Here is a 12167-nt window from a genome sequence, read left to right on the forward strand (position 1 = left end):
GCATTTGTCTAGGTGACATATTTATGTGATTAACATTGCAAGTTGACAGGTTAGTGTAAGCACGAGATAAGCCATTGTAAATGTGAAATGCTGATACATTAATGATAGTTGTTGGACTGAAGCATGCAAGAGTGCATGCATTGTTTTGTACACGTGTCGGATATCAGTTTGAGGAATGGAGTTCCATGTCTGTTGCACAGGGACAGTTAATGCTGTTTTCGGATGACGCTGGAGTTATCTTCCGGCTATGTCCCACATGTTCTCGATTGGAGACAGTTCTGATGATCGAGTAGGCCAAGGAAACATGTCGAACTCCGTAGAGCATGTTGAGTTATAACAGCAGTATGTGTGCGCCGGGTTTTGTTGGAAAAGAATCCCTGGACTGCTGTTCATGAATGGGAGTACAATGGGTCAGATCAGTAGACTGATGTACAAATTTGCAGTTAGGGTGCGTGGGGTAACCACGTGAGTGCTCCAGCCGTCGTACAAAATCGCACCCCAAACCGTAACTCCAGGCTAAGGTGTAGGTCAAGCGTGTCTACCACGCAGACACGTTGGTCGCAGGCACTCAGCTGGCCTCCTTTTAACCAATACACGGCCATTACAGACACCGATGCAGAACCAGGTTTCATCAGAAAACACATCAGACCGCCACCATGCCCTCCAATGAGCTCTCCTTGATACCACTGAAGACGCAAATGACTTTAGTTGGGAGTCAGTGAAATGCACGCTACAAGGCATCGCTCAAAGAACATCCAGCTTCTCGTAACTCTCTTTCAAACTCAGTGAGGTGCTGATAATGTCGTATTCGTCACCTTAAGTGCATTTTTCGCTAGCAACAATTCACCGCCGGCCGGTGTGGCTAAGCGGTTCTAGGCGCTACAGTCTGGAACCGCGTGCCCGCTACGGTCGCAGGTTGGAATCCTGCCTCGGGCATGGATGTGTGTGGTGTTCTTAGGATAGTTAGGTTTAAGTAGTTCAAAGTTCTTGGGAACTGATGACCTCAGAAGTTAAGTCCCAAAGTGCTCAGAGCCTAGAACTCACCTCGTGTAACCTCAAAGGTAGCTAAATCTCACGGTCATTACTGCTTGTGCTTAAAGTAAATCTGGCTTGTATACTCAAGGTGACGCTACAAGTGCCACTCGACGCCACTGGCACGAAATTTGAATAGACTCCATCTTACGGATGCATGAACATGCCTACCAGCTTTCGTTCATGTCGCACAACTCCTTCTCGTTACCGAGATTCTTTTTTTACGTCACTGTAGTTGATACTTTTAAAGCTCAGACCTCGTAAGTTCGGCGTGCTTTGAAATTTCTCCAGCAATATTGATTGAATTTGTCGAAATTTTGGTCAGTCTTCAGGAGCCTGAAGTTTTTCATTCGTTAATCTTTAAACTGAATTTTGTATTAAAATTTCAAAAAATGGTTCGAATGGCTCTAAGCACTATGGGACTTAACATCTGAGGTCATCAGTCCCATAGACTTAGAACTACTTACACCTAACAAACCTAAGGACATCACACATATCCATGCCCGAGGTAGGACCCGAACCGGCGACCGTAGCAGCAGCACGGTTCCGGACTGAAGTCCCTATAACCGCTCGGCCACAGCGACCGGCCTATTTAAGATTTCGTTTCCAAGTTTCATCAATAGCAACATAAGGATACTTTGTTTTCAACGTGTAATCACTGTTACGGGCTATTTCTGCTTCTGTTTAACAATCACGTAGTAAGAGAGCCACTAGATTGAAATTTTTCTTTTGATGGAATCAACTGTCACAATATGAAACTCTGGTGTGCATAGAATTTTCCTGGTTTCAGAGATTTGCATGCATAAAGAATTTTGTATTTAGATCCACTTCTGGTTTCTACCTTTCCGCATCTGCAGTGCTTTTATACTGTCTTGTCGAGCTGAAGAACTGTTATACGAACACGAAACAATACTGTTGAATCAAAACAGCTTCTTGTAAGACCTAGAGATTTCTATCGAGTTTCTTCAAGAAAAAGGTGGAAGCCTTGTAGTACTTTATGCCTTAACCTGCGAGCTCGTAAAAGGCCATCAACCCAGACTACTGTGTTGTAAAACATTATAGTTTCATACAGAATTTAATCCACAAGTGAATTTACGCCATCTGACTACTGTAACCTTGCTTTTAAATTTAGTACTGACAATTTCCTCATAATTCAACGAAATAATTTGTGACGGCTTTAACGGGAATTGTCGACCGACCAGGCGGCCACGCTAACCGATTCTGCCGTCAAGTCTTACCCTTGACTGGTTCACGTTAAAATTCAGGTGACTCTGTGAGGCATAAAATCAGAGTCTTTAGCGAGAGATAAGACACTCTAGCATATGGTTAAGCGACCATAGATTCTTTGAAATGGACAGGTGCCTACCGTCGTGTGTTCATGAATATACCGCAAGAAACCTGTACGACAGCAGATGACTTCAAAGTTTAGGCATTAACGAACGCCTATCGTCTAAAGCTCCTCTCTAAATGTAGAGATAAATGCAAACTGGAGTGTTAAACCAGTAAAACAGAAATTCCATCACAGGAAGATAAAGAAACAGAAGTGTGACATCCGGAGGGCACAAATTAATTTAATTTAATGTGGTAAATAAACACCATTCGATAAAATTTTATGTTACATATTCATGGACATTAAATTAATTCGAGTGGTATTATTTTGTTTAGCAAATTAAATTAATTAAGGTATTCAACAAGTTCCCATGAGTGAACGATGACGTAATTAACGCAAAAAATACGTCATAGAAGGTATCTAACAGCAAAATGAGACAGAAGCACTTGTAGTGCTCTGTATAAACTCGCTGGTAAAAATGAGTTAGTTATTTTGTAGTAAGAACCAGTTAGGCTGATAATACTACATTATGACAACCATGAGAGTTCGCTGTTTGGTTTCTGGGAATGAATACTTAAATATTATACAGCAGAAGCTATCAGCCGCACTTCTGTCACGTTCCTGAAGTAGCGAACACGTAACGTACTGACAGAGAAGCCAGCGTCGAACACAATGGGAACGAGAGCAAGAATGGCTTTATGCAAGCCGGCAGCAGGCTTTAGAAACGTAGGTAACCACTCCATTCGCCGTCCTCGGCTAGGGCTTAGCGTTGACGTCACAGCTGTTCTGCAATCACTTTAGAGCCGATAGAGGACGATCGTGCATTATGTACAACATTCTCATAGCATAGAGTGTACACAGAAAACATGTTATGCAAAGTTTAACGCAAATTAAACATTTACATTTGGAGTTACTGGTGTTTTTATTTACAATGTTTATGAGGCATGGAACGACGCTAGAGAGCTACAATTCAGCAATAATGTGTGTTTCCTACAGAGTAAGCTCCCCTCGTGGCCACTTAGAATTTTGCTTTCTTTAGAATTTGAGGAAGTTAGTCTAAATTACTGATATGTTTCAAGTATTGTAAAAAGCTATTTAAGTGGCATTAATTTTAAACCCCAGTTCAGATCTTTCTGTATGTTGCTCTCTGTACAAATTCGTGGGGAAGTGCGGTTTCGACGTGCGGAAATTTAATAGTTCAGTTAAGTGACTTTTGTGATTTCTTCCAGAGTCCACAGGGAACCACGTCAGGTCTTTAAAAAAATTTGTTATTTCGTTATTCAATCTAGGAAGATACATTTTACTGCTCTTCACTCAGGAAAAAATTCCCGAATTAGAAGAAATAATGACGTCAGTGAAGGGAACCAAATGACGACGCTATTCGCTATTTAGTTGGTCGGAATGGTTATATTTGCACGGAATGAAAGCAGCCTGTAGTCGGTTGCAGGCGGGCATTCCGTCCGCCGTCCACACCGTCAGATGAAACATAAACCGCTCCACGGCTATAAGAGAGTCGTGGCAGAATAAGGACGTATGCGTTTCTCTGTGCTGTGCCTCGGAAACCAAGTGTTGTGTCTGGACATACTGCAGGGCGGACTTACCAAGATCTGATCAAGCCAGGACTAATTTTGGTCGAGTACATTACCAACTGCCAACGGCCTTGCCGCAGTTGTAACACCGGTTCACGTCGGATCATCGAAGTTAAGCTCTGTCGATCATGGCTAGCACTAGGAGGGATGACGGTCCGGTTGTAAGTAGGCTGTTTAGATCTTTATGTTGGTAACGCCGCATAGCGCTCTGTATGAGATTCACTGGCTGTGCTGTGTGCAGTCTGTGGCTGGTTGGACTCACTGTTGGAATATTCGCTTGTGTAGTGTTGGGCAGTTGGATGTGAACGTAGCGTTGGGCAGTTGGAGGTGAGCCGTCAGCAGTGCTGGATGTGGTGAGAGATGCCAGAGTTCTGAGAGGTCACTATAAGCGGATTATCTGGACGTGTGTTCGCCAGAAAAAAGAAGTTTGTAAAGATGGATGTCATGACTTTTGAACATTATTAAGGTAAATACATCGTTTGTTCTCTACCAAAATTTTTCATTTGCTAACAATGCCTATCAGTAGTTAGTGCCTTCAGTAGTTAGAATCTTTTATTTAGCTGGCAGTATTGGCGCTCGTTGTATTGCAGTAGTTCGAGTAAAGAAGATTTTTGTTATGTAAGTGATTCATGAAAGGTATAGGTTATTGCTAGTCAGGGCCATTCTTTTGTGCGGATTAGTGAATGTCAGATTGCGTTGCGCTAAAAAAAATTGTATCAGTTTAGTAATGCTCAGAATAAATAAAGAGAGAACTGTCTGAGTACGTTTCAGTTTTACTCAGCTGTCTCAGCTGTAGAAGTTTACCAGCACAGTAATTCATAATTTTCCAAAGGGGACGTTTCACGGTTTGTCGAACGCTATTTGCAAACGGGGTGCATTAAGCCCTTGAAGGCAAATTGAGGAGTTACTTGATTGGGAAGTAGGAGCTCCGGTCACGCAAACTGATGATGTCTTGAAGAGCGATGTGCTGACCTCACGCCTCTCCTTATCCACATGCAGTGACGCCTATAGGCTAATGATGAAACGGCGGTCGGTCAGTACCAGTGGATCTTCCGAGACCTGTTCGGAGGGACAATGACCATTTTCAACTGCTTATGCCATGTTCAAGGCTCTTGCCTAATAAATCGACAACCCTTCGGGCAGCTCCATCACATGCACCCATAATTGTCGCAGCACGTGTTAAACCACAAGTACGACAGACGCCGTCAAGACTGGTCACCAGCAGGCGAAGCCGACTCCTACAGAGAGCGCTGCGAATGCGGAATGTACCCTCATCCGCACGCAACGTGACAAGGAAACAGTTCCAACAGTATTCCGCCCCAGGCAGCTGTATAAGCCGACGCCTGGTCACCATGAGTCAGTGATGCTTCGAGAGGCTCTCCTGGTCCAAGCGACAGGTGCTACCCACCTGATCAAACGGAACTGTCCTCCAAGTCCATCGTTAGGGACAAACGTCGTTGTCAGAAGCCATCGTCATTTCTTTCTTCCGGAGTGTCACGGCAGCTGATATTTAGAAACGTTAGCTTCTACAGCAGTCCAGAGTGTTCGCCACTCATGACGTTAACCTGAGTTGGACGTACCAGATTTGTATGCCCAAACCCTAAGTGCTATCTTATTGATCCTCATCCAGAACAGTTGTCATTCTCGGACTCATACCCACAGGTCACAAACCTAGCGTCCCTCCCGTGATGACTGCCGAAATTAGAGTCCAGCTTGTGCTCATTCCCGACTTGGCTCCAGGCAGTATTTAGTTCCGAGGGGAAGCTTCCGCGACTGTTTCCTCTGCGAACATGTCTCCGGAAAGTGACCTCGGCGCTTAGTGTCAGTCTGACCTTATTGTGATCCCCAGTTTATTTCTGTTTAGTATGTGAGCTAGTACTTCCGTTACTACTGTGCCACTCATGTTATTGTATCCTTGGCTTTTATCTTCACAGCATCTAACAAATATTTTGTACAGTAACTTGTTATATCCTTGATATTGCTTCCCTATGCCTCGGAGTTTTGCACTGCAGGTTATCCTGTAATACAGACGAATACTATTGTTTGGCGAGTGGGTTACTTTCCTGTTCAGGAATTTCTTTTAAAAAGGTCCTTTTTAGGATGTTTGTTAAAATAATTTTGCCGGCAGAGCTGTAAGTTACCTTCCTCGGAAGGTGAACAGTGAGAAGAAGAGCAGTATTTATAACTTCATACATAACTTATTTACAGAATATGAAATGTAGCAGAAGCCTCTTTCACAATGTACCAAACGGTCTACAGTGAATGTCTCATTCTAGATAGGAAGCTGTTACCCAAATAAAAGCACAGGCTGTCGATGAAGAACCTCCCTGATTACCAACTGCTCTATAAAAAAAAAGAAAAAAACAATGAGTCCTAGATACTTGAGATTTGCGGCATCCTATAAAAGCAACTCGAACAGATTTGTGCAGATTTTTGTCCCAAACGATTCATCTCGTTTTCTTTCAGGTTCAAAAGAGATCTCAATGTGCAATATGGTATGCGGGAACCAAATGACCCATAGCTATCCAAAGAAACTACGGATGTGAATTTCAAGGGAAGTGACGAGACAAAACGATGAAGACTTGGCATAACATAGGTTCTGGCAGTGAAGTCACATCTGATGAAAAGGTAGAGGAGCTCAGAGAGACATTCCTCACAGGTGCATCAGAGTCGTGTGGCTAGAGTCTCCCGTGGGGTAGACCGTTCGTCTGGTGCAAGTCTTTCGAGTTGACGCCGCTTCGGCGACTTGCGTGTCGATGGGGATGAAAGGATGATGATAAGGGCAACACAACACCCAGTCCCTGACAGGCGAAAATCTCCGACCCATCCGGGAATCGAACCCGGGCCATTAGGTATAACATTCCTTCTCGCTGACCACTCAGCTATCAGGGGCGGATGCTCATCAAAGTCAACTCGCCGAGCATCACGAGAGCTAAACGTTCTTCCCTCAATAGTTCACTTGGTGCTGCACAAACGACTTTGAGATACTATACCGGGTTGCAAAATACCCCAAACTATCTAGAAATTGTCGTTTTCTCTGACGAACCCACCTTCCGCATAAGCGGATCATTCCCATTTGGCAAAACATTCCTATTTGGCGCTAGCAAAACCGATATAGTTTTCATAAACTGTCGGGCACAGAACGCACTGTTGAAAGGCAGCACAGCTGGACCATTTCTTTTCATCCGGCAAACAGAAAAAGGCTCCGTTTATCTGGACATGCTTTACTAATTTGCCATCTCTCAGCTTCGTCTCCTTCAGCCAAATGTGATCTTCCAGCAAGACGGTGCATCACCGCATTGAAGTTCACATGTTCGTGACCTCCTAACCCGAATGGTTTCACAGGACCTGATGGACCAACCAAGTGGCTAGCGCTATCTCCGTACATGACCAGCCTGTATTTCTTCCTGTGGTCTTGGGTATGCTGGAGATGTGTATGCCTCACTTGTACGTAACCTTGAGCAATCTCTGCAGATCCATTAGCCTCCACTACCTCAGACTTGCCTGTATGTTCATGGGTTGATGTAAAATTTCGTTTAGGTATTTGATGGGTTACGAATGGAGCTCATGCTGAAATGTAATAGTTTTTGGTACAAAAGTTTTTGAGTTACTTTGCCTGATGCCACAAGCCACAAATATGTCTTACAGGTTCTCTTTTTAATTGCTTTTGGAAATCACGGAGATGTCATGTGACCATCCTGTATTTCAGTTACGTAACTTTGTTGGAGGAGGTCCCTTTTAGGGAAAACACTGAAGGAGCTTGCAAACATGGAGACACTTGAAGTCGCTGTTTTTTCACTCGTTTTCAAGCAAAAGTGTCATTCGCCATTCTAAAATGATGTGGAGAGTTGGCATGTCGTTACTGCAATATACGACAACAGAACTGCGTTAATTGACTTCGTGTTTAAGGCAGTATGACCGAAATCTTGCATCGAGACCTCGCGCACTCAGTGCAGTAGGGTTGACTCTGTAATAGAGATCGTAGCTGTTCCCGTTCACGGGGCATAAATTACATCCGTGATTTACGCGATCGGAAGATGAATCGCCGGCCCACAGCCTGCAGCTATACGTGGTGATGCTATCGCATACAGTGTGGATAATAGGCTGTCATGTTACTGTAATGCTCCTCACTGCTCACACTTCTTCCACGCTCTCGCCTCAACCACACAGCGTCTTTCTATATAACAGGAAGTAATCATTTTATGAAATTTTCTTTTAATGCGGTGATTCGAGTTCAGTTCAAAATATTTCATTCCTTAAGTACTTGTAAGCTTAAATGCACAATAAGTACCGAGCGAGGTGGCGCAGTGGTTAGCACACTGGACTCGCATTCGGGAGGACGACGGTTCAATCCCGTCTCCGGCCATCCTGATTTAGGTTTTCCGTGATTTCCCTAAATCGTTTCAGGCAAATGCCGGGATGGTTCCTTTGAAAGGGCACGGCCGATTTCCTTCCCAATCCTTCCGTAACCCGAGCTTGCGCTCCGTCTCTAATGACCTCGTTGTCGACGAGACGTTAAACACTACCCACCACCACAATAAGTCCAGTTACAGAGTAAAATTTGAGCTTTCGTTTTGTAAATCTGTGTTCAAATAGTTTTAATTGCCTTTTAATTTGAAAACGTTTTATTTCAGCCGCTGAATAGTAATTTACATGACCGTATTAAAGTAGTGGCCCGAAGTAACATAAAAACCATCGCATGTCAACTGTTACGCCTTGTTTGCGTTTACTGTCACCAATTTTTCCGTTGGCAGAAGAAATAGCCGTCGACACTAATTCAATGTTTACGTGATACGCAAGGCTATTCGACCGACTCGTGTTGCAGAATCGAAAATTCTGCGTAACCCTCCAAGGTAAGAAAAACAGTTGGAGAAATCAAATGAATTGTTTACTAAAAGGCAGTATCCTTTCCCCGATTTTGTAGTCTGTGTACACAAATGACGAGCCACACTTGCTGGAAATAAAGGGATGTATATCTGCAGACGACACTGCCGTTACTCCTCAAAGGAGAAAGTACGAGGAGGTCGAAATAAAACTGACGAAGGATTTGCGTTTCTTGAGGAACTACTATCAAGAAAATCACGTGCGACCTGAACCAGAAAAAAAAAAAAAAAAAAAACGCAAGCATGTGCATTCAACCTGTGTATTAGAGAAGCCTAGAAACAGTTGGAAATAGAATAGAGATAGGTTAGACTACAACACTGCACCAAACCAAAATCCTTGAGAGTCACCGCTGCGCGGGATTAGCCGAGCGGTCTGAGGCGCTACACTCATGGCCTGTGCGGCTGGTCCTGGCGGATGTTCGAGTCCTCCCTCGGGTATGGGTGTGTGTGTTTGTCCTTCGTATAATTTAGGTTAAATAGTGTGTAAGCTTAGGGACTGATGACCTTAGCAGTTAAGTCCCATAGGATTCCACATACTTGAGAGTCACCCTAGACGGTTCACTGTCATTTAAAAAAACTGTACTGACCTGAAAGGAAAAATATGTGTAAGAAACAATATTATGTGTAAACTGACTGGTTCAACACGGGGAGCGCAACCTGAAGTTCTTGGATCATCGGCAGTGGGACTGTGTGTTGAAACCAGAGAATGTGTGGCACTAGTGTGGAAGGCGTCTACCCACTCCAAACAAGTAGAGGTCGCATTAAATGAGATTGTCGTCGCAAGATGACTGAGACCTACACCTGTTCACAATACTTACACACTTGCGGACATAGCACCACCAAACTTCAGACGCAAATTAACCAGTGATACAGAGAGGAAAACGCACCAAATACACCTACGGAAATTACGGTACAACAGTTCAACTCGTCTCAACTCAAAGACGAGCTATGTCAAATCTGCAGTACTGCTATTAGGCGACCTGAGACTCCTTATGTTTGGACTTTGCAAAATGCCTTCGAGCACCCCAAAAAGAAAATCGCGTAAGAGCGGCAACAGTTGTATTGTACATTGAGAGGACTGAATAGGTTAAGAATAGTGGTCGCAAAATGCAAGATAATCAAGTTTAAATTGGGCTGCTCTTAAGATGACCAGTTTGAATGTGGAGAAACATTCGCGACCGAACAGTTGTTCATGAACCCACGGATGGATATTGGTTGCACAGCAGAATGTCTATTTTTGTGTAATGACAAAGCCATTACACCTCAGATTCGGGTTGAAGTGTTTAGACCTTGTTTCCCTGACGCGGAAAGTAATGAAGTAAAGAAAGCAAGTGTCCACTGTTTGACTAGAAAAGTGAAGCACCCAGAAGACATGTTTTGATGTCAATATAACTTCGTACACGCAGAAACCATAGGCTGGTGTGTTAATTATTAGAGTTACAATTTTCTGTGACGGGTAGCACGGCCATCAGAGTCAGTCTTCTTCTAATAATTTCCGAGTATGCAGCCGGATCCCGTCGACATTCTGCCACGATATTTCGGCCCAGAGACGTCCGGCCATCATCAGGTGAGTACACAACTACTGAAGAGCCCAGGTGCAGTCGCGGTATTTCTCAGTAGTTCTCAGTAGTCTTCAGTAGTTGTGTACTCACCTGATGATGGCCGGACGTCTCTGGGCCGAAATATCGTGGCAGAATGTCGACGGGATCCGGCTGCATACCCGGAAATTATTAGAAGAAGAAATACGCCGGGAAAATTTCAGAAGTCACATCAGAGTCAGTCTTGTTTGTGGGTAGTGTTGCTACTACGCCTGGTAGGGCATACCACGGGCACGAACAGAGTCAGATGATGAGAAGTCACTGTAAAGGACACAGAGATGCCACATGGTTGTGTGAAACAGCATTATCAGCACCTGACAGAGTTGTAATGGAGCACAATGTAAGTTTCCATTTGACCACGTCTGACCACCGCAAGGCAGGATCGCCTTGATGCACACCAAGCACATCATAACCCAATCACAACTGCGTCTCTCATATGAGAACAAGTAATAGACTCTCTGCAACACTTTGTGTCATCCAGTATTATTGTTCGTAGACTAAAAGCAGCCGCAGTAGGGAATTAGTGTCTCACGCTTAGGCTACCGTTAACAGCACCACAGAAACGGCTGCGTTTAGATGACTGACTGACGCGACGAATGGCGTCTTATTGGGTTAAGTAATAAATAATGATTTTGCGCTACTGCGATTCCAATGTCTTTGAAAGGTTCGATGTCACTCCTTGCACCATGGTGTGAGGAGCTGGGTCATGGGTGGTAGTGAAAGAAGGAACTCTGATGACACAGCTGTACGTCACTGAAACCCTGCACCCTCAGACGCCACATCCTACGCGATAGTATCGAAGTACCACATTTCAACAGGACAATGCTCGTCCATACATGTCACGTGTCTCTATAAACCGTTAGCGTCATCCCCAGATCTGTCCCCGATACGACTTGTTGAAAGTTTCCTTTATAAAATCTTTTCGTTTGATTTGAAATTTTGAACTCTTCTCCTGCGATGTGGTCACGCAGATTAAAAGTTTTATTTATAAATTCTTTTCGTTTGATTTGAAATTTTGAACTCGTATTGGCTTGGTTGGTTGGTTGTAACGTTCATGTTTCGTAGCGTTGGGTAGCTTTCTGCAATTCCAACTGCCAGAGAAAACAAATATATCTGCCGGCTAGAACGCAACATGAATTTGACCTTGTTTTATAATCTTCCTAAAAAATGTGCAAGCTGATGAATTCCTGAACTTTACTGTTAATCTCACTAATTAAACAATGTGGTCCCTGTGCGTTAATGATCTGCCTAATAATGCTGTTCATGAAATGATCCCTATGCATTGATTATTTTACTAACAAACTGATACTAAAATTTACTTTACTTTTCCGTGTCCAGATCAAATTTTATTTTTCCAATAATTATCCACCGCTACGGCTTTGGTTCAAATGGCTCTGAGCACTATGGGACTTAACATCTGACGTCATCAGTCCCCTAGAACTTAGAACTACTTAAACCTAACTAACCTAAGGACATCACACACATCCATGCCCGAGGCAGGATTCTAACCTGCGACCGTAGCGGTCGCGCGGTTCCAGACTGTAGCGCCTAGAACCGCTCGGCCATACCGGCCGGCTACGGCTTTGTCGTTGGCTTGTAGCAGGTCACTAAAACTGCAGGGCTCCGGCAGTAGTCGGCAGATGAGCAGGTGTGCCTCGTCTTGTACCTCTCCGCATCCGCAAAGAACATCGTCATCGTTAGTCAGCAGTACCCACTTGCACAGATCAGTTTTGCA

The sequence above is a fragment of the Schistocerca americana genome, chromosome 5 (genome assembly GCF_021461395.2).
Source record: "Schistocerca americana isolate TAMUIC-IGC-003095 chromosome 5, iqSchAmer2.1, whole genome shotgun sequence".
Lineage (NCBI taxonomy): Eukaryota > Metazoa > Arthropoda > Insecta > Orthoptera > Acrididae > Schistocerca > Schistocerca americana.